Source organism: Cervus elaphus, chromosome 20, assembly GCF_910594005.1.
Source record: "Cervus elaphus chromosome 20, mCerEla1.1, whole genome shotgun sequence".
Taxonomy (NCBI): domain Eukaryota; kingdom Metazoa; phylum Chordata; class Mammalia; order Artiodactyla; family Cervidae; genus Cervus; species Cervus elaphus.
This window is the reverse complement of record NC_057834.1, coordinates 140,507,795-140,528,475: the sequence shown is the minus strand read 5'-3', so window position 1 is coordinate 140,528,475 and position 20,681 is coordinate 140,507,795. Positions and strand designations below refer to the sequence as shown.

At 43.8% G+C, this 20,681-nt stretch overlaps 1 long non-coding RNA gene across 1 annotated transcript in view; it reads left to right on the top strand.

The window, feature by feature from the left end:
* LOC122676464 overlaps positions 1–18,021 on the top strand; it is a 28,735-nt gene extending 10,714 nt beyond the window's left edge. Inside the window, exon 3 of the long non-coding RNA XR_006335589.1 lies at positions 17,922–18,021. This is a non-coding gene — a long non-coding RNA (uncharacterized LOC122676464). The remainder of the gene's footprint in view (positions 1–17,921) is intronic.
* Positions 18,022–20,681: the final 2,660 nt, after the last annotated feature.

Here is a 20,681-nt window from a genome sequence, read left to right as displayed (position 1 = left end):
TGCCATGCAGAGAGCACAGTGAAAAGGGTAGTGTCTTTGGGAGTTGAGTGTGCACACAGAGTTTGTATAATGGGTCCAGGTGCAAATTTGAAGTTGTTCCCATGGTTCATCCCTGCTTTGTGAGGGGAATGGTCTTCCCTTGGGATATCAGCTCAAAGCTTATGGAGAGAAGGACTACACAGGCGTATGTTAGAGCCAGCAGCTCTGGGCATGGATGATGGGCAAACCAAGTGAATTGCTACAGGCTCCTGATGTGAAGGAAGAGACTGTGGACATAGGGATCCCAGGCCTTCAGAGTCAGAGTTCTGATTGCCTGCAGGGGCTCTGGGTGTTAGTGGAGCAGAGGGGTGCAGGGGCTGAGATGCCGGCTGCCTGTCCCAAGACTATAGAGAGAAACTAGACAGAAACTGCAGTGCTTCCAAGTTCAGCACACACATGCGGGCGAGCTGGGGAGGACTTTCATGGGCATCTTGGAGATTATGCTTGCCTTCCAGCACTATGGGGTTCCACAGTCCACGGGTTTCCCATAGCTGACGTGTTGATTCCGTTGATCCTTACTAGGAAAAGGCGGCCATGACCCCACTTTCTTCCTTAGCCTATAGCACCCCTCCCACCTCCCGCTGCCCCATCCCATCCCAGGACCCTACCACTTTGTGCCTTACGACGCACGTGCTCACAACCTTGCTGTCCTTTTGCCTTCTTCCCATGGCACAGAAAGGCCAGATGAGCTAGTATTTTTCTCTCTTTCGCAAGGATGTCACCCAGCATAAGGCGACTTTCCCATTCCCTCTGCCACACCATTCCAATCAGCGTTCTTTCCTTCTCCTTGTCCTTCTCCTTCTTCGGGTGTGGATGGGGCAAGCAGTAAGTCCATTTGAGGCCATGGGGCGGAGCAAGGTGGGTGGTTGGTGATGATGAGGGCGGGCTATGGGTGGCTCCAATTCCTCGTCCAGGGTTCGCTTGTTCGTGTTCTTGGGGGAAGATACTGCTCATCATTCTTTCTCCTCTCTATGTGTGGAGGGCACGGTGCGGTGTAGGTAACCGTGTGGGGCAGAGAAGCAAACGGAACATTCTCTGCTTCTTGCCAAGCCGACTAACGGGGTCAGGAGCCACAGTTGGCCCTCTAGGTCTGAGATGCTAAGTCGCAAATTCCCAGTCCACCGTTTGATGGAGGGTTTTGGGATTGAAGCCAGCAACCAAGAGCAAGAAATAAACCGCAAGAGGTGATTGATAAGGGTCCTCAGGCGCCCCTCCACCAGGTCACGGGATCACGAGGCAGTTAGGAAAGCAGCTAGGAGAGGACAGTTTCCCCACTGCCCCAGACACTTTGGAGGCCGGCCGTGTCTCACCGTGTCTAGCGGTGTTTGTCTGGGGCCAAGCGGGATGAGACAACTGACTGACGGAGAGCATGGGCCGAGTCGGACGTTCAGTTGTCTTGCTATCAATATCTAGGGCAGGCTTGGGTCTTTCCTCAGTGCAGGGAGGACCTTTGCTTTCAGAAAGGAACGGTTGAATGACCATCTCCACTTAGGCACCTGTGCCATGCTGGTGGAGAAGTTTCTTTGGGACTCGTTGGGTCACCTTTCTCCCCTTGGCCTTCGTGTTGGTGCCGGTGATGCAGGTGGTGGTGCTCGTGGCACGGTGAATCGCTTCTCCCGTTCAGCACTTGGAGGTTCTGCAGCAGACTCCTTGCACTGGAAATGGAGGCCCAGGTAGCTGTGCGCAGGAGCGTCCCACTGGTGACAAGCACATCCCCGCGTCATTCCTGCCAGAGGTCCACTTCCCAAGTAGCACTACGCCTCCCAAGGACATGCCACCCATAGAGCCTGGTCGCCCATCTTCTCCCCGGACCCTGCTCGACGTGTGGGGCATTTTCGAGAGCCTGAACGGCCAGAAGGAGAAAATTCACGGACCTGCACCCGCTCCAGTTGTCCCCCGTAGGGCTCAGGAGATCATCTCCTTGCTCCGCTGGCTGTGGGCGTTCTGGGAGGCGTTTCCCTGCCGCGTCACTCACCAGAGGCCAGCGGCGCGGCCAGAGAATGCAGACGGGAAAAGAAAGGCAAACCCACACCCAAAGTCCCGTCCAGAGAGGACTCTCCCACCCCTGCAGAAGTGCGAGGCCCTCGGATCGTGCTCAGACCCGGTCACGCACCCCATCCTCTCCAGGAACTTCCCAGCAGAGCCAGCCCTCGAGAGCTCGGCTGCTCAGCGCGATCCAGGTGAAGACCATGGCCCCGGGCACACTGCAGGCACCGCCTTTTTCCAGGAGGCTGCACCAGCCACACCGCCCACAGGAACTCGCTCCTCGCCGGGAACGCTTGGTGCGTCACACAGGGCATGTCGCACGCAGAGTGTGCCTGGGCTTCTGCAGGCATCTGCCTCAGAGCCTACCTACCGCCACAGCTCCAGAGATGGCCGCGGCTTCTTGTTCTTCCTCTTGGTCGCTCGGGCCCTCCCGCTGGCACAAGGGCCGCTGCCAACGCTCGTGAGGCCCGGAGGCGGGCTGTCGGTGCTGCAATGGCCGAGGCGGTCGTGCTCCTGTTCAGGCAGCTTGCCATTTCTCCCTCCTCCGTGGTTGGACTGGTGAATCACGACTGCGCCGGCAGGCAGGGCCGACTGGATCTTCCGGAGGTCGAAGGCCGGCTTCGGCCGCTTGTGCTCTTGGAGGCATCTCCACTGCTCTAAGCTGATTCCTTCGACCTCTGTGTCCCCCGGGGACATCTCCGACCCAGGAGCACTGCCGCTGGTGTCTCCCGCAGGCTCCCCGGGGCCGGAGGGGTCAGGCTCCCCGGGGTGTGTGGGGTCAGCCGTGAGGGGGGCCGCGGGCCCTCCCCCAGCACCCCCTTGCCACGCACCCTCCCGGGAGTAGAAGAGCACGGAGGCGCTCTGGCTCAGGGCAGCACTCGCGTCACAGGCGCTCACCTTGGCATCGTCCATCTTACACCACTGGCCGTTGCCCGCTCGCACGTAAGAAAAGTAGTGTCCTCGCTCACAGCTTCACCCGGAGTGCACCAGCTCGGCATAGAGCACGTAGGCCAGTGGCCCTGCCTTCCGCTCAGACGTGTAGGGCTGCAGGTCGAGGCACTGGGGATAGCGCACTTCCTGAGCCCTTTTGGCCCCGCTCACCTGTGTCAACCGCTTCAGCACCAGCACCAGGACCTGGGACGTGCTGTGCAAAGTCAACCTCTTGGTGGCAGGCACCTTCCGGAGACAAAGGCCACAGTCATAGGCGTTTTCAGCGTCCAGCTTCTCGGGCTTCACCAGCTCTCTCAGAGCTTGCTCCACACTCTGAGCCGCCGTGACATCCAGGCTGATGTCCAGATAAGGGTCGAACGTGTCCGAGACACCGAGGCAGTGGAGACACTGGATCTGAGACCTCCACGTCCCGCCGAAGATCTGCCGGATGAGGGTGGTGTCCTCGGAGGGATGGCCCGACGGCTGGGATGCACTCAAGCACCCTTGCTGCATGGCATTCAGAGTGAACATCAGAAACTCGTGGGCATCTTCCTGCTGGTATCTGTGCAAGCCCGCCAGCAGGTCGTTGCGGGGCCGGATCACCTCTTCTGGGTGAAGGAGGGCTCGGGTCAAGTGAGCTCGCACGGCACAGAGCGTGCAGGAAGTGCTGGCCGGACAGAGGGTGGCGTGCTGCTGGGACACCATCCAGCTGGCCAGGGGCAGTGTGTGGCTCAGACACTGCAGTGTTGCATTCACGTAGCAGGTGTTCCCCAGATTGTGAAGCCCAGCCCCGACCCCCCACGGCCCCCTCCAACTCAGGGCGACTTGGTGGCCAGGCGCCAGCCCTGCTGACCCAGGAGCCAAGTCACCCCGCTGGGGCCGCCTGACTGCGGGCGACGGCCCCTCAGGGACACAGGGTCCCTGAAGGGCATCCGCACCAGCGGCGCTGGGCCGACAACCTTGCCCTCCGGGGAAGACGTTAAAGGGAGAGAGACACGCACCTCCCCTGTGCACAGAAGCAGCTCCCAGGTCTCTGCAAACAAGGCCCACGAGTGTTTCCATCTCCTACCTGCCTCTGCAGGACGACGCCTCCTTCCCTCAGAGGGTGCTTCTCTGAAAAAGGGCCTGGGCCCCGCCCCCTCGGGCCTTTCATGGCTTTCCCACAGCCCCACCCCCGCACGCGCAAGCTCCTCATTGGCTGAGCCGCCGAGGGCGTGCTCACTCACACTCTGGACATCCCACCACCAACACTTTTCTCGGGGAATTCCCCATGACAACGCCCTGCACACACTTCCGATCTGGCCCTGGACCAAAGGGCTCAGGATGCAAATGATTCGGGGGGCATTTGGCCTTCCAGACTTGCCTGCTAGAGAGTCACTGCAGGGCTTCCAAGTTCAGCACACACATGCGGGCTGGGGAGGAATTCCGTGGGCTCACCCTTCAGATCCTAACACACTTGTGGAAACATATGTCTGCCCACCTACCCTCTCATCTTGAGGGGTCTCCCCACCCCAGACCCCTGCCTGAGGACAACCCCTCCCCGGACAACAAGAAACCCTTGCCTCAACTTTGCCCTTGACTGAGGTCCACTCCAGTTTCTATGGTTTCTCACCAGCTCCTCTTGTAGGGTTCAGGGTCCTGGCACCAAAAGATGCCGCGAGTGTGGTACATATGCTTTTCGCCCTTCAGGGCCGTTGGTCATGGTCCAATGCGAGCTCCTTCAGAAAGCCACAGGCTCGCTGAAACTTTGGATTCATTTCTTCAGCTCCTTTTCAATCTTAGTTGTCTTGTTCTTTCTTTCTTCTCCTACTCTTTTTTTTTTCCGTTTTCTTTCATTTTTTAATTTTTTTTGTACTTTCTGTTCATTTTATTATTTTTTTTTTGCTTGTTTTCATTCTCTTTTTCTATTTTAATTACACTAGTTGACTTCTAGAGTCATCTTTCTAATGTAGGGGCTCAAGACTCACTATAACTTAAGGTATAAAGAGATTTCCCTCCTGGAAGAGGATGACTGTTGGTTTCCTTCTTGGTGTGTGACAGGTATGTTTGTCTGCTCTCCCGTCTTGGCCATTATGCTTGCCTTCCAGCACTACGGGCGTTCCATAGTCCACGGGTTTCCCATAGCTGACGTGTTGATTCCGTTGATCCTTACTAGGAAAAGACGGTCCTGACCCCACTTTCTTCCTTAGCCTATTGCACCCCTCCTACCTGCTGCTGCCCCATGCCATCCCAGGACCCTACAGGTTTGTGCTTTATGACGCACGTGCTCACAACCTTGCTGTCCTTTTGCCTCCTTCCCATGGCACAGAGAAACCAGATCAGCCAGTATTCATCTCTCTTTTGCACGGATGTCCCCCAGCATCAGGTGACCTTCCCATTCCCTCTGCCACGCCACTCCAATCACCATTCTTTTCCTTCTCCTTCTTCTTCTTCTTCTTCAGAGGGTGTGGATGGGGCAAGCAGTAAGTCCATTTTAGGACTCATAAGGTTAATGAGGAATCATGCTATTGCTAGGATAAAACCGATATCACCGATGCGGTTATATAGAATTGTTTGCAGGGCCGCTGTATGTGCATCTGCTCGTCCATATCATCACCCAATAAGTAAGAATGATACAATTCCCACGTCTTCTCATCCAATAAATAATTGGAATAGATAATTTGGGGTGACGAGAATAATATGGTAATGAGAAATAGGAGGAGGTATTTAAAAAATTGGTTAATGTTGGGATCTAAGTTTATATACCATATTGAAAACTCTATAATGGATCATGTGACAAATAAGCTACTGGCACAAATATTATTGAGAAATAATCTTTTTTAAAGCTAAGTGATAGTTTGACAGTTTGGATCGTAAGTCAGTGTCAGTTTGAGATAATTATTTCTTGACCTGTGTGAATGAATATTATTGTGGGAATCATACTAGTGATGAAGGCACTTGAGATAGTTGTTTTTACGTAGAATGTGTAGTTAGAGGTTTTATAGTTATCAGAACGTGTAGTTATGATGGGGATAGTTAGTAAAAGCAGGGTAACTAATGTGAAGGAAGAGAATAGGTTTATCACTTTTACTTGTAGTTGCACCAATTTTTTGGTTCCTAGGACCAACAGATTACTGCCATTCTCTAAAAGTTTGAAAAAGCCATGTTATTATACATGGGGGCATGGAATTAGCAGTTCTTGCATACTTTTTCAGTAAATAGGAAGATATAAGCTTCTATTATTAGGTTCACAATCCAATGTTTTTTTTTAAACTACATTTACAGTACAAGGGTCCTAGAATAATCTTTGGGTTCAGTGATAATAAGGATAAAATGTTTAATGATATGAGGGCATTCTTTCGTGTAAAGGAGGGTGAAATATTATTGATACGGTGAGTATATTTCCTCACTGTGTTGTGATTAATATGTAAAGAGAATATAAGGCAGTAATTATTATATTTAGTCCTATTAAAATAATTGTAATATTGGATCATCAAAAAGTAGATATTACTACAAATAGCTCTCCAATCAGGTTAATTGTTGGGGGGAGAGCTAAGTTGGTTAGGCTTGCCAAGAGTCATCAGGTGGCTCTTAGTGGAAGGAAGGTTTGTAGACCTCGGGCTAGAATTATTGTTCGACTGTGGATTCGTTCATAGTTAGTTTGCTAGGCAGAAAAGCATGGATGAGGTGAGGCCATGAGCAATTATTAGGGCTGTGGCTCCCACATAGCTTCAAGGTGTTTGGATGAGGATGGCTGCGATGACAAGTGCTATATGACTGACAGAGGAGCATGCAATAACGATTTAAGATCTGTTTGGTGGAGACAGATTGAGCTGGTCATAACTATGCCCCATAGGGATAGTATAATAAAGGGATATGCTATAAATTCGGTAAGTGGATTTAGGAATGTTGTGATTCGTAGTATGCCATATCCTCCTAATTTTAGTAGGACTGCTGCAAGGACCATGGAGCCTGCAATGCGGGCTTCTACATGGGCTTTAGGCAATCAAAGGTGGAGGCCGTATAGCGGTAGTTTTACTCTGAAGGCTATTATACATGCTAGTCATATGAAAACACTTGATCAGGAGTTGGATAAAGGCTGTACTCAGTATTGGAGCACTAGAAAGTTTAGGGATCCAATTATATTTTGGAGATAAACTAATGCGACTAGTAGTGGAAGAGAGCCTACTAGTGTATAAAACAGGAAGTAGAGGCCGGCGTTTAGAAGTTCTGTTTGATTTCCCCATCGAGTAATAATAATGAGTGTTGGGACTAGTGTTGCTTCAAATAGAATATAAAAGAAGATTAGTTCTATAGCAGTGAAGGTCATAATTAGAAATAGTTGTAGCAGAATTAATATAGTAATATATGCTTTTGAGGGGGTTAGATTTTCTTTTGATAAGTGGTGTTGACTTGCTATTAGTATTAGGGAAAGAAGCCATATAGTTAGAATTAATAGTGGTGTTGACAGGGAATCAGAAAAAAACACTAATGAGAAGTTGAGGCTATTACCACTAAATTGATTTATAAGGAGAAGGCTTGTGAGGATAATTAATAGGCTATGAGTGTAGAAATAATTCAGATCATATTGCCTTTTGATAATCAGATCAGGGGTATGAGTATTACTGTAGGAATAATATATTTTAGCATTGAAGTAGGTTAAGATTTTGAACGTAATCAGTGCCATATGTATTTGATACTATTACTAGTAGTGATAATCCTAGTGCTGCTTCACAGGCTGCAAAAACTAGTAAAATAATAGGCATCATGGTTGCTAGGGTGAAGTGTGAATTTAGGATCATTAGGGTGGCTGTTACAAATAGGGATAATATTATTCCTTCTAGGCATAGGCGGGAGGACATGAGGTGGGATCGATATATTAATAATCTTGTAAGGGATACTATAAATGCTATTATAATATTTATATATACTAGAGACACTTGGTAATTATGAATTTAATCACAGTCTAATGAGTCAAAATCATTTATTTTATTTTAAACTAAGTACCATATTCGGTTCATTCTAGTCCCTTTTGGGTTCATTCATAAGCTAGGCTTGCAGCTAATAGTAAAATTAAGAAAAGGGCTATGGTGAGTATTGTACCTAGATTATTTGTTTGTGAGGCTCATGGTAGTGGTAGAAGGAGTGCAATTTCTAGGTCAAAAAGAAGAACTGTGACAGCCAATAGGAAAAATTTTATAAAGAAGGGTAGGCGAGCTGACCCTATGGGGTCAAATCCACATTCATATGGGCTTGTTTTTTCTGAGTAGACGTTTAATTGAGGAAGTCAGAATGCAATAATAACAAGTAGTGAGGCTAGTGTAAAATTGGTTAGGAGAGCTAGTATTAGGTTTATTATTCTTTTTCGGGTTATACCGGTTATACCGAAACTAACTGATTGGAAGTCAGCTGTACTAATTAATACTAAAAGAATATGAGCCTCATCAATAGATAGATACATAGAGGAATAGTCATACTACGTCTACGAAATGTCAGTATCAGGCAGCAGCCTCGAAGCCAAAATGGTGGCTGGAAGTAAAGTGGAATTTTAATTGGCAGAAAAGCAGACAATTAAGAAAGTGGACCCAATAATAACATGAAGGCCGTGGAAGCCTGTGGCTATGAAGAAAGTTGAGCCATAAACTCTGTCTGAGATAGTAAAAGGTGTTTCATAGTATTCTGAGGCTTGTAGTAGTGTGAAATAGACATCTAGTGCAATGGTAATAAATAGGGCTTGTAATATGTGGTTACGGTTTCTCTCTATAAGGCCATGATGGGGTCAAGTAATAGAGACTCCTGAGGCTAGTAACACGGAGGTATTAAGTAGTGGGACTTCTAAGGGGTTAAGTGCGTGAGTGCCTGTTGGGGGCCAGCAACCGCCTAATTCGGGTGTTGGGGCAAGGCTTGAGTGATAGAATGCCCAGAAAAATCCAGTGAAAAATAAGACCTCGGAGATAATGAAAAGGATTATTCCACAGCGGAGACCTTTTTGGACAGTTGGAGTGTGGTGTCCTTGGAAGGTACTTTCTCAGATAATATCTCGTCATCATTGATATATTGTAAGTATATTTGTTGTTAGGCCGTGTGTTAGTAGGATTGTTGAGTTGAAGTGAAAGCATATAATTAAACCAGAGGTTATTAGGAGGGCTGATAGAGCTCCTGTTAGGGGTCAGGGACTTGGATTTACTATATGGTAGGCATGGGTTTGGTGTGTCATTATGTATTGTCATGCAGGTAAAGGCTGACTGGGAGGGTAAATACGTAGGCTTGAATTATAGCTACTGCAAACTCAAGAATTTTAAGTAGTACTAGAATAATAAATGTAATGAGGGCTATTGTGGTACTGATATTTATTAGTGCAAGTGTGGCTCCTCCAATCAGGTGAATTAGCAAATGTCCTGCAGTAACAGTGGCTGTTAGTCATACGGCTAAGGCAATTGGTTGAATAAAAAGGCTAATAGTCTCAATAATGACCAGCATAGGAGTCAATGGGGCTGGTGTTCCTTGTGGAAGGAAGTGGGCGAGTGATGCTTTAGTTTTGTTGCGGAAGCCGGTAACTACAGCTCCTGCTCATAGGGGAAGAGCCATACCCAGGTTTATTGATAGTTGTGTGGTTGGTGGAAATGAGTGGGGTAATAGACCTGGGAGATTTGTTGACCCAATAAAAAAAATTAAAGACATAAGTATTAATGTTCATGTTTGCCCTTTGGCATTATGGACTCCTATTATTTGTTTTGATACAAGTTGAAGTATTCACTGTTGGAGAGAACTAAGACGATTATTTACTAGACGATTTGATGTTGGAAACAGTAGGCTAGGGAACATAACGATGAGGGTAGCAAGCGCAAGGCCTAGGATTAATGGGGTAATAAAAGAGGCAAATAAATTTTCATTCATTTTGTTTCTCATGGGGTGTTTTGTTTTTGTATTTTGGTTGATGTGGGTTCTGGGTTAAAATGGAAACTGTGTTTTGAAATTTTTAATTGAAAAATAATAAAGAGGACTAGAAATGTTGATGTAATTATTATAAGTCATGTTGATATATCTAGTTGTGGCATATCATTAAGGAGAGTATTGTGCTCTCAGTCTCTAGCTTAAAAGGCTAGTGCTATTTTAGCGTCTTAACGATTTTATAGTATTGATGCAGATCATTTTTCAAAATATTTTAGTGGGACTAGTTCAAGAACAATGGGCATGAAGCTGTGATTTGATCCACAGATTTCAGAACATTTTCCATAGTACAGACCTGGTGGAGTTGACATAAGAGTTGGTTGGTTTAGGCGGCCTGGGATTGTGTCTGTTTTTAGTCCTAAAGAAGGTAAGGGTCAAGAGTGTAGTACATCTTCAGGAGAAACTAATATTCAAATTGTTATTTCTGTTGGTAGAACAACTCGGTTATCTACTTCTAGTAGTCATAGTTCTCCTGGTTTTAATTGTGATGTTGGAATCATATAGGAATCGAAGCTTAAGTCTTCATAGTCAGTATATTCATAGCTTCAATATCATTGATGTCCTATAGTTTTTACTGTGAGAGATGGGTTGTTAACTTCATCTATCATATATAAGATTCACAAAGATGGGAGGGCAATTAAAATTAGGATAATGGCTGGTAAGATAGTTCAGACAGTCTCTACCTCTTGGGCGTCTATTGTACTGGTGTGAGTTAGTTTTGTCGTTAGCATTAATGAGATGATGTAGAGTACTAGCGAGCTGATTAGAAAGACAATTATTAGTGTATGATCATGAAAATGTAATAATTCTTCTATGATAGGTGATGTTGCATCTTGGAAGCCTAGTTGTATGGGGTAAGCCATATGAGGTATATGGGGTTTCCACCTGTATCTTAACTTTGACAAAGTTATATCATGTTTTACTAACACCTCATCAATTGAGAAAGACATAGTGGCTATGATGTTGGCTTGAAACCAGCTATGGGGGGTTCAATTCCTTCCTTTCTTATTTTAAGTTGATGTATGTAGGTTCTTCAAATGTATGATATGGTGGAGGGCACCCATTTAGTCACTCTAAATTTGTTGTTATCAGTTCTACAGTTAGGACTTCTCATTTAGATGTGAACGCTTCTCAGATAATAAAGATTATTAGTATGACTGCTGTTAAAGAGATAAATGAGCCTATAGATGAGATGGTATTTCACATTGTATATACATCTGGGTAGTCAGGATAGCATCGTGGTATACCAGACAATCCTAGGAAATGCTGTGGGAAAAAGGTTATATTTACACCTACAAATATAATTACAAAATGGATTTTGGCTCATGTATTATTAAGGGTATATCCTGAGAATAGTGGAAATCAGTGAACAAATCCCCCTTTAATAGCAAATACAACCCCTATTGATAATACATAGTGGAAATGTGCAACTACATAGTATGTGTCGTGGAGAACAATATCGAGAGAATAATTGGCAAGAACAATTCCAGTTAAGCCTCCAACTGTAAAAAGGAAAACAAAGCCTAGAGCTCATATTATAGCAGGTGATCATTTAATGTTACCTCCGTGAAGTGTTGCTAATCAACTAAAGACTTTCACTCCAGTTGGGATGGCAATAATTATGGTAGCTGATGTGAAATAGGATCGTGTGTCAACGTCTATTCCAACTGTGAGCACGTGGTGGGCTCATACAATAAACCCTAGAAATCCAATTGATATTATAGCCCAGACTATTCCCATGTACCCAAATGGTTCTTTTTTTTCCTGAATAATAGGTTACGATGTGAGAGATTATACCAAACCTGGGTAAAATAAGAATATATACTTCAGGGTGTCCAAAGAATCAGAATAAGTGTTGATACAGAACAGGGTCTCCGTCTCCTGCTGGGTCAAAGAAAGTTGTATTTAAATTTCGGTCTGTTAGTAGTATTGTAATTCCGGCTGCTAGTACAGGGAGTGAGAGAAGCAGTAATATGGCAGTAATTAATACACATCACACGAGCAGAGGGGTTTGATATTGTGATATAGCAGGGGATTTTATATTAATGATTGTTGTAATAAAATTAATGGCCCCTAGAATTGAAGAGACACCTGCCAGGTGTAGAGAAAAAATAGTTAGATCCACTGAAACCCCTGCATGTGCTACTAGATTACCAGCTAGAGGGGGATATACAGTTCAGCCTGTTCCTGCTCCGGCTTCAACTATAGATGATGCTAGAAGTAGTAAATAAGAGGGAGGGTGGGGTCAGAAACTTATATTATTTATCCGAAGAAATGCTATATCTGGGGCACCAATTATTAGGGGAACTAGTCAATTGCCAAATCCTCCAATTATAATTGGCATTCCTATAAAGAAAATTATTACGAATGCATGTTCGGTTACAACTACGTTATAAATTTGGTCGTCTCCAAGCAGGGTTCCAGGTTGACCCAGTTCAGCACCAATCAATAGGCTTAGGACTGTTCCTACGATGCCTGCTCAGGCACCAAATATTAAATACAGGGTGCCAATGTCTTTATGATTAGTTGAAAATAATCAGCAGTTGATGAACGTAGGTAAAATGGCTGAGCGAAGCATTAGACTGTAAATCTAAAGACAGGTTTATACTCCTCTGTTTACCAAGCCCTGTGGTGAAACTACATGTTGAATTGCAAATTCAAAAAAGCGGCTTCAATTCTGCCGGGGCTTCTCCCGCCTTTTTTTCCTCAAGGCGGGAGAAGTAGATTGAAGCCAGTTGACTAGGGTGTTTAGCTGTTAACTAAAGTTTCCTGGGGGTGGAGCCCACCAATCTAGTGAGGATTTAGCTTAATTAAAGTGGTTGATTTGCAGTCAATTGATGTAAGATACGGTCTTGCAATCCTTATCAGGAGTTAAGTATATTATACTTGCTTAGGGCGTTGAAGGCTCTTGGTCTAGGTTAACCTAAACTCCTATTCTAGTACTGATAGAATTGGTGTAAGTGGTAGCAGTATGGTAGATAGCACAACTATTGTAGGTAGGAGGGTTATTTGTTTCGTAGTAGAAAATTGTCATTTTATTTTTATGTTATTTGTGGAGGGGAATATTGTTAGTGCGGTGGAATATGTAAGTCGTATATAAAAATATAGGTTTAGTAGTGCTGTAATTGCTATGAGGGTGGGTAAGATGAGGCTATTATTCTTTGTTATTTCTTGGATAATTATTCATTTTGGCATAAATCCTGATAGTGGGGGAAGTCTTCCTATTGATAAGAGGGTGACAAGGATTAGGACGGTTATTACGGGTATTTTATTTCGTGTATGTGATAATGATAGAGTAGTGGTAGTTGAATTGGCTATAAATAGTGTAAACATGGTGGAAGTTATAATAATGTAAATGATCAGATTTAGTAATGTTATAGTGGGATATTATGATAAGACTGCTGTTATTCAGCCTATGTGGGCGATTGATGAGTAAGCTATGATTTTTCGTAGTTGGGTTTGATTTAGTCCTCCTCAGCCTCCGATCATAATTGACAGGATGGAAATGGTTAAGATTATGTTTAGATTAATGGATGGAAAGATTTGGTAGAGTACAGATATGGGTGCTAGTTTTTGTCATGTAAGCAGAATTAGGCCTGATGACAAGGGAATGCCTTGTGTTACTTCTGGCACTCAGAAGTGGAATGGGGCTATTCCTAATTTTATGGTGAGGGCTATCGTTATGAGTATTGATGCTATTGGGTTAAATAGTTTATTACAGTTCAGTGACCTGAAAATATTAGGTTGATAACTACGGCTATTATTAGTAGTATTGAGGCTGTTGATTGGGTTAAAAAATATTTGGTTGATGCTCCTGTAGCTCGGAGGTTATGCATTTTTATTATAATAGGAATGATAGCGAGTATATTTATTTCAAATCCAATTCAAACAAGTAGTCAATGGGAGCTGATTATAACAATGATAGTTCCTAGTATTATCGTTGATAAGATAAGAATAAAGATGATTGGGTTTATTAGTACGGGAAGGATATAAACCAACATTTTCGGGGTATGGGCCCAATAGCTTAAATAGCTGACCTTACTATTAGAATTTGGTGTAATTGGGAGCATGAAGAGTTTTGGATTCTTAGGAGTAGGTTCAATTCCTATAGTTCTAGAAATAAGAGGGCTTAAACCTCTATTATTTACTCTATCACAGTAAATCTTTTGTCAGACATATTTCTTATGTTTGTGGGGGGATGCTTGATAGGAAAATGGGTAGTGATACATGTCATATGCATAGGGCTAGTGTTAGAGGTAAGAAAATTTTTCATAATAGATGCATTAGTTGTTCATAGCGAAATCGAGGATAAGATGCTTGGATTCATAGGAAAGAGATTGTTAGTAGTAGAGATTTAATAGTAAAATTGATTGTGTAAAGTTCTGGTAGAATTGGATTATGAAATGCTCCTAGGAATAGAATTGTTGTGAAGATATTTATTATAATAATGTTTGCATATTCTGCCATGAAAAATAGGGTGAATGGTCCCGCTGCATATTCTACATTAAAGCCTGAGACTAGTTCTGATTCACCTTCAGTGAGGTCAAATGGGGCTCGATTTGTTTCTGCTAGTGTTGAGATGAATCATATTATTGCTAAGGGTCATGCTGGAAAAATTAGTCACACTTGTTCTTGTGTAATAATTAGAGTGGAAAGTGTGAGGGACCCATTTATTAGGAGAACAGATAATAGGATAATTGCTAGTGTTACTTCATATGAAACTGTTTGTGCTACTGCTCGTAGGGCTCCAATTAGTGCATATTTAGAATTGGAGGCCCAGCCTGATCAACGGACAGAATATACAGCTAGGCTTGATATTGCTAGTATAAATAGAACTCCTAGGTTTATGTTGATGAGAGGATATGGCATTGGTGGGGGGATTCATATAGTTAGGGCTAGGCTTAGGGCTAAAATAAATATTGAAATTGAGGATGTGGTGGGTCATAGTGGTTCTTTAATAAAAAGTTTAATAGCATCTGCAATAGGTTGGAGTAGGCTGTAGGGGCCTACAACATTTGGGCCTTTCCGAAATTGCATATATCCTAGGACTTTCTGTTCTACTAGTGTGAGGAATGCTATGGCTAGGAGAATAGGAACAATTAGTATTAAAACATTAATTATAAACATTTTGTTTAGGAGAGGATTTGAATCTCTGATTATAAAGGTTTAAGTTTTACACAATTACCAGGCTCTGCCACCTTAACAAAACCCTTTTCTAGGGTGAAGTTCGTTTGTGAAATTAATTAAGATAAGATCATTAATTGATTTAAGGCGCTTGTTTGAAGTTGGCCTTATTTCTCTGGCCCTTTCGTACTGGGAGAAATACATAATAGATAGAAACCGACCTGGGTTACTCCGGTCTGAACTCAGATCATGTAGGACTTCAATCGTTGAACAAACGAACCTTTGATAGCGGTTGCAACATCAGGATGTCCTGATCCAACATCGAGGTCGTAAACCCTGTTGTCGATATGGACTCTTGAATAGGATTGCGCTGTTATCCCTAGGGTAACTTGTTCCGTTGATCAATTTTTTGGATCAATAAGCGATTGTGTGATTTGACTTGTGGGTCTAGTCTTTAAAATCGCTCGGAGGATTTTTTGTTCTCCGAGGTCACCCCAACCAAAGCTGTTAGCCCATAAAGAGTGTTGTTGTTTCCTTAGCAATTAAGTTTGCTTCTTTGGGCTAAGTAGTTAAAGCTCCATAGGGTCTTCTCGTCTTATTCGCATATTCCCGCCTCCTCACGGCAAGGTCGTTTTCACTGATTGGAAGTAAGAGACAGTAAAACCCTCCTGTGGCCATTCATACAAGTCCTTATTTAGGGAACAAGTGATTATGCTACCTTTGCACGGTCAGGACACCGCGGCCGTTTAACAGTTGTCACTGGGCTGGCAGTGCCTCCAATACTAGTTATGCTGGAGGTGATGTTTTTGGTAAACAGGTGGGGTTTAGTGTTTGCCGAGTTCCTTTTACTTCTTTTAATCTTTCCTTAAGTGCATTCCTGTGTTGGATTAACAGTGTGATTAATAAGCTATTTATAGTTAGGCTATTCTTATTTTGCTGTTAATAGTCAGAATATTTTCAGGCACTGACTTAAACTCAGGCAGGGAGAAGGTACTTCTTGTTACTCATATTAACATTATTGCTTCTATTTTTAATAGATTAGTCCAGTATTAGGCTAGGAGTTGATTATTTATTATTGAAATTAATGTAATTTTATTGTTGAGCTTTAACACTTTCTTAATTGGTGGCTGCTTTTAGGCCCACTGTGGTGTTGTCAAGTTTTACTCTCTAGTTAAGGTTGTATCCATTTCTAAAAGGCTGTACCTTTGTAGACTAACTTTTAAAAATACAGTATAATTTGCTCATATTTTCGGTATTTTTAAAGCTGAACTAATATTCATTTTCTGGACAACCAGCTATCACCTGGCTCGTTAGGTGTATCAATCACCTCTACTTATAAATCTTCTCACTATTTTGCCACATAGATGAGTTGGTTCTTGGTAAATTGCTCATAAGTAGCTCGTCTGGTTTCGGGGTACTTAGCTGAAATTTGTTTTGTTAAGTTTTTACCAGTTAACTCATTATGCAAAAGGTACAAGTGATAATCTTTGCTTTTTTGTACTTTAATTTTTTTCTTTCATCATTCCTTTGCAGTACTTTCTCTATAGTGCCGTATTTAAAATTTCTATCTCCTATACTTTTAATAATAGGTAAATGTTTTATTTATAGTATTTTGGTAATTTAGTGTAAATGAATTTGTGGGCTAGAATTGGTTCAAGATATTCATGACATGTGAAATCTTCTAGGTGCTTTGTTCAGCTATATCTTGATTTATTCAAGCACACTTTCCAGTATGCTTACCTTGTTACGACTTGTCTCCTCTCATATAATTAATGCATATAAATAAGTTTAAGTGTATTGTGCCTATTTGAGGAGGGTGACGGGTGGTGTGTGCGTGCTTCATGGCCTAGTTCAACTAAGCACTCTATTCTTAGTTTACTGCTAAATCCTCCTTTGCTTATTAATTTCATAATAACTTTCATATTGGATTTTCTTAAGTTAGAAAATGTAGCCCATTTCGTCCCATTCCATAGGTTACACCTTGACCTAATGTTTTTATGTATTATAATTGTGCTTACTTTTGTTCCTTTTTAGGGTTTGCTGAAGATGGCAGTATATAGACTGTATTAGCAAGGAATGGTGAGGTCTATCGGGGTTTACCGATTATAGAACAGGCTCCTCTAGAAGGGTATAAAGCACCGCCAAGTCCTTTGAGTTTTAAGCTATTGCCGGTAGTACTCTGGCGAATAGTTTTGTTTATGCAACTATTTGTGTTTAGGGCTAAGCATAGTGGGGTATCTAATCCCAGTTTGGGTCTTAGCTATCGTGTTTCAGCAGCTGTAGAGTTACTTTCGTTATTTATTTTTGTTGCAATTATGGCTTTTTACAGCTTAATTGGAATTTAACTTTATTTGATGTGGTGCTTTAACACACTTTACACCAGGTGCCTATTAACTTGGGTTAATCGTATGACTGCGGTGGCTGGCACGAAATTTACCAACCCTAATTAATATGGCTTAGTCAAACTTTCCTTTATGGCTTAATTTTTATCACTGCTGTCTCCCGTGGGGGTGTGGCTAAGCAAGGTGTTGTGAGCTACGGGTGTGTGCTTGATACCAGCTCCTCTTAGTCTTATTAACTTGGAGGGCATTTTCACTGGGGTGCAGATGCTTGCATGTGTAAGCCTATTAAGAGTTAATAGGAAGGCTGAGACCAAACCTGTGTGTTTATGGAGTTGATACACTCATCTAGGCATTTTCAGTGCCTTGCTTTGTTGTTTAAGCTACATTAACTATGCATAATTGAGGGAGGACAGGCGCTTAAATACTTACCTCATCCTGGAGTGCTAATTTGAGTATTGGAAATGTGATAAATTTAAAATATTATCTAGGGAGAAGTGTGTTAAAAACAGTGATAACTATATAAGCGGGGGGGGGGGGGGAGAATGGAGGTGGGGGAAGAGAATTATAAAGTTGAGTCGTGAAATAATAATTATGTCCTGTGACCATTGACTGTGATGCCCGTGCCTACCATTATGGGGATGCTCAAGATGCAGTTAAGTCCAGCTACAATTCATGCTCTCTGTCAGGGCCTTAGATGGCCATAGCTGAGTCCAAGCATCCCCCAAAAAATTAAAAATACCAAATGTATGACACCACAGTTATGTGTGAGCATGGGCTGATTAGTCATTAGTCCATCGAGATGTCTTATTTAAGAGGAAAGTGTGGGCGATTTTAGGTGAGATGGCCCTGAAGAAAGAACCAGATGTCTGATAAAGTTCATTAAATAGTGTTCTGCCTGTAGTCCGAGTCCCTGGTCGGGAAAGAAGACTCTTCGAAACAATGTAACTTGCAATAGGGGAATTTAGTATTGACTCGAGCCAGGGCCTCCCGCCCTCATCAAGGGTGTGAGGACGAAAGGCCCCGAGCCCCAGTTCTCTCGGGTATCTATTAGGTCAAAAAAAAGCAGCAGGTAGTTGGTGCAAGCGGATTGGTTACCCAGTAGGTAGTTGGCGCAAGCGGATTGGTTACACAGTTGCAAGGTAATTTTTGTTGGCCCAACGTGGGGCTTTCAGCTTTCCCCTGATAGGTTCCCTTTTTTCTTGCTAGGCATATGTTGATTGGCTAGCTCCAGGAGGCCTGATAATTATGTTACCTCGGGAAACCAGGCCTACTCCTAATCTAGGCTGCCTGTCATGGCGTTAGCCATGACAGCCTCACATTCCCCCCTGTCTGTTGTTTAAGTAGAGGAATCTTCTTCTTCACCCTGTGAAATTGACTGATATTGTTGTCTCAATACCATAATTTTGATGGTATTTAGGCGCTCCCTAATAAATGAGACCAGATGGTTTAAAATGCATGGACCAAAGGTCAGTAACAATATTAATATTATGAGTGGACCCAGGAGGGTGGAAATCAAAGTGGTCAACCAGGGGGAGTGCTGAAACCAAGATTTAAACCAGGCTTGTTGGGCTTCTCGTTCTCTCTTCCGCTGGGCTAGTCTCGCTCTTACTTTCTGGAGAGATTTTTGTACACCCCTGAATGGTCGATATAGAAACAGCATTTTTCTCTCAGTGCTGCACATAATCCTCTTTGTTGCAGAAACAACAAATCTAAACCTCTCTTATTTTGTAACACTACTTTAGCCAAGGAGCTCAAGGATTCTTGGAGGTGTGAAATGGACTGTTCTCGTGGTTTCGCAACCCCAAGCGGCACAATAAAAAGACTCAACTCTCTCACATTTTTTAATTTGGTTTCGATCCCTTCCTCTCTCCGGGCAGACATAGACAGGCACCTGTTCGTAGTACTGTGGGCCTTTTGGCTCACAGTTATGGGTGAACAGACTGAAAGAGCCGTGAGCAAAGAACTTGGTCAGTTGGTGGGGACCAAACCTATTACTGTCAGCCGCCAGCACGCACAAATCAAAGGTCAGTACTGGCCACCATGTCCCTTTAGGGGCCACGTTGGAGCTCGAATTAAGCACTTCTCCAGTCTCAGGATTGTAGATCACCCAAGTCAGGTTAGCTGGCTGATGGGGGTTGTGGCTGGTTGCTCCTGGGCTGATGAAAACTGTTATCAGCAGGAGAGTTAAGAGGGCTCCCGTCGTACGAGTTTCAGTTTCAAAGAATTTGACGGGTGAGGTTTTGTCTCTCATTCTGCTTGAGCCTTTTTCTGTTCTTCCGGGGTGGCTTGCCGCACGTGATTGCAGTGAACCCAGGGCCCGATCCTGTCGACCTTAACAGCAGTAGAAGTGGTAAGGAGAACAACATAAGGGCCTTTCTATCTAGGTTCTAATGTTTTAGATTGGTGTCATTTTACCCAAACCCAATCACCCGGGCCAATATTATGTGAGGAGATGGTCCCCTTGCTTGGACCCTCGTGTATCTCTTGAATTAATTTTTAAACATGGCTATGTACCTCACTTAATGCCATCAGTGTTTGCTGAAATTGTCCCAAGGTAGGAGGTGGTAAGCATTTTCTCTCGAACATAGGACACACAGGAGGGGGTCTTTCATACAGAATCTCAAAAGGGGTAAGATTCAGCTTATAAGGGGTGTTACGCGCTCAAAAGAGCGTGAAGGGAAGGAGGGTCACCCAGTCCTCGCCAGTCTCTATTGCCAACTTTGTCAGAGTTTCTTTTAGGGTCGGATTCATATTCTCAACCTGTCCTGAGCTCTGGGGATTATATCTATAATGTAACTTCTATTTTGTCCCCAGAGCTTGGGCCAGCCCTTGTACAATCTGGCTCACAAAGGCAGGTCCGTTATCAGAGCCCATAGTCACTGGCAGCCCGTACCTAGGCACTATCTCTTCTAAGATCTTTTTAGCAACCACTGTTGCTGTCTCTTCCTTAGTGGGGAAGGCTTTTACCCACCCCGAGAAGGTATCTACCAGAACCAACAGATAGTGATACCCATACTTGCCTGGTCTTACCCCAGTGAAATCTATCTCCCAGTGTTGCCCTGGCTCTTCCCCCTCGGTACCTCGTTCCACTCTTCATCAGCTGGCACGCTTTGCAAGCCTGGATTGTCTCTCGTACAGTTGCATTTTGTCAAGGGAACCTCAGGCAGGCCGTCTGGAGAAGAGTCAAGGTTTTTTTTTTTTCTCTCAAGTGTGTAGTTGTGTGCAGGTGTTCACATAGGTGATGACCCAGGATGGCAGGCAATATCAGGTTGTTGTTTTGATCTTGGTACCATCCATTTTGTCATCCTTCTGGAGGGTGGTATCCTCGTT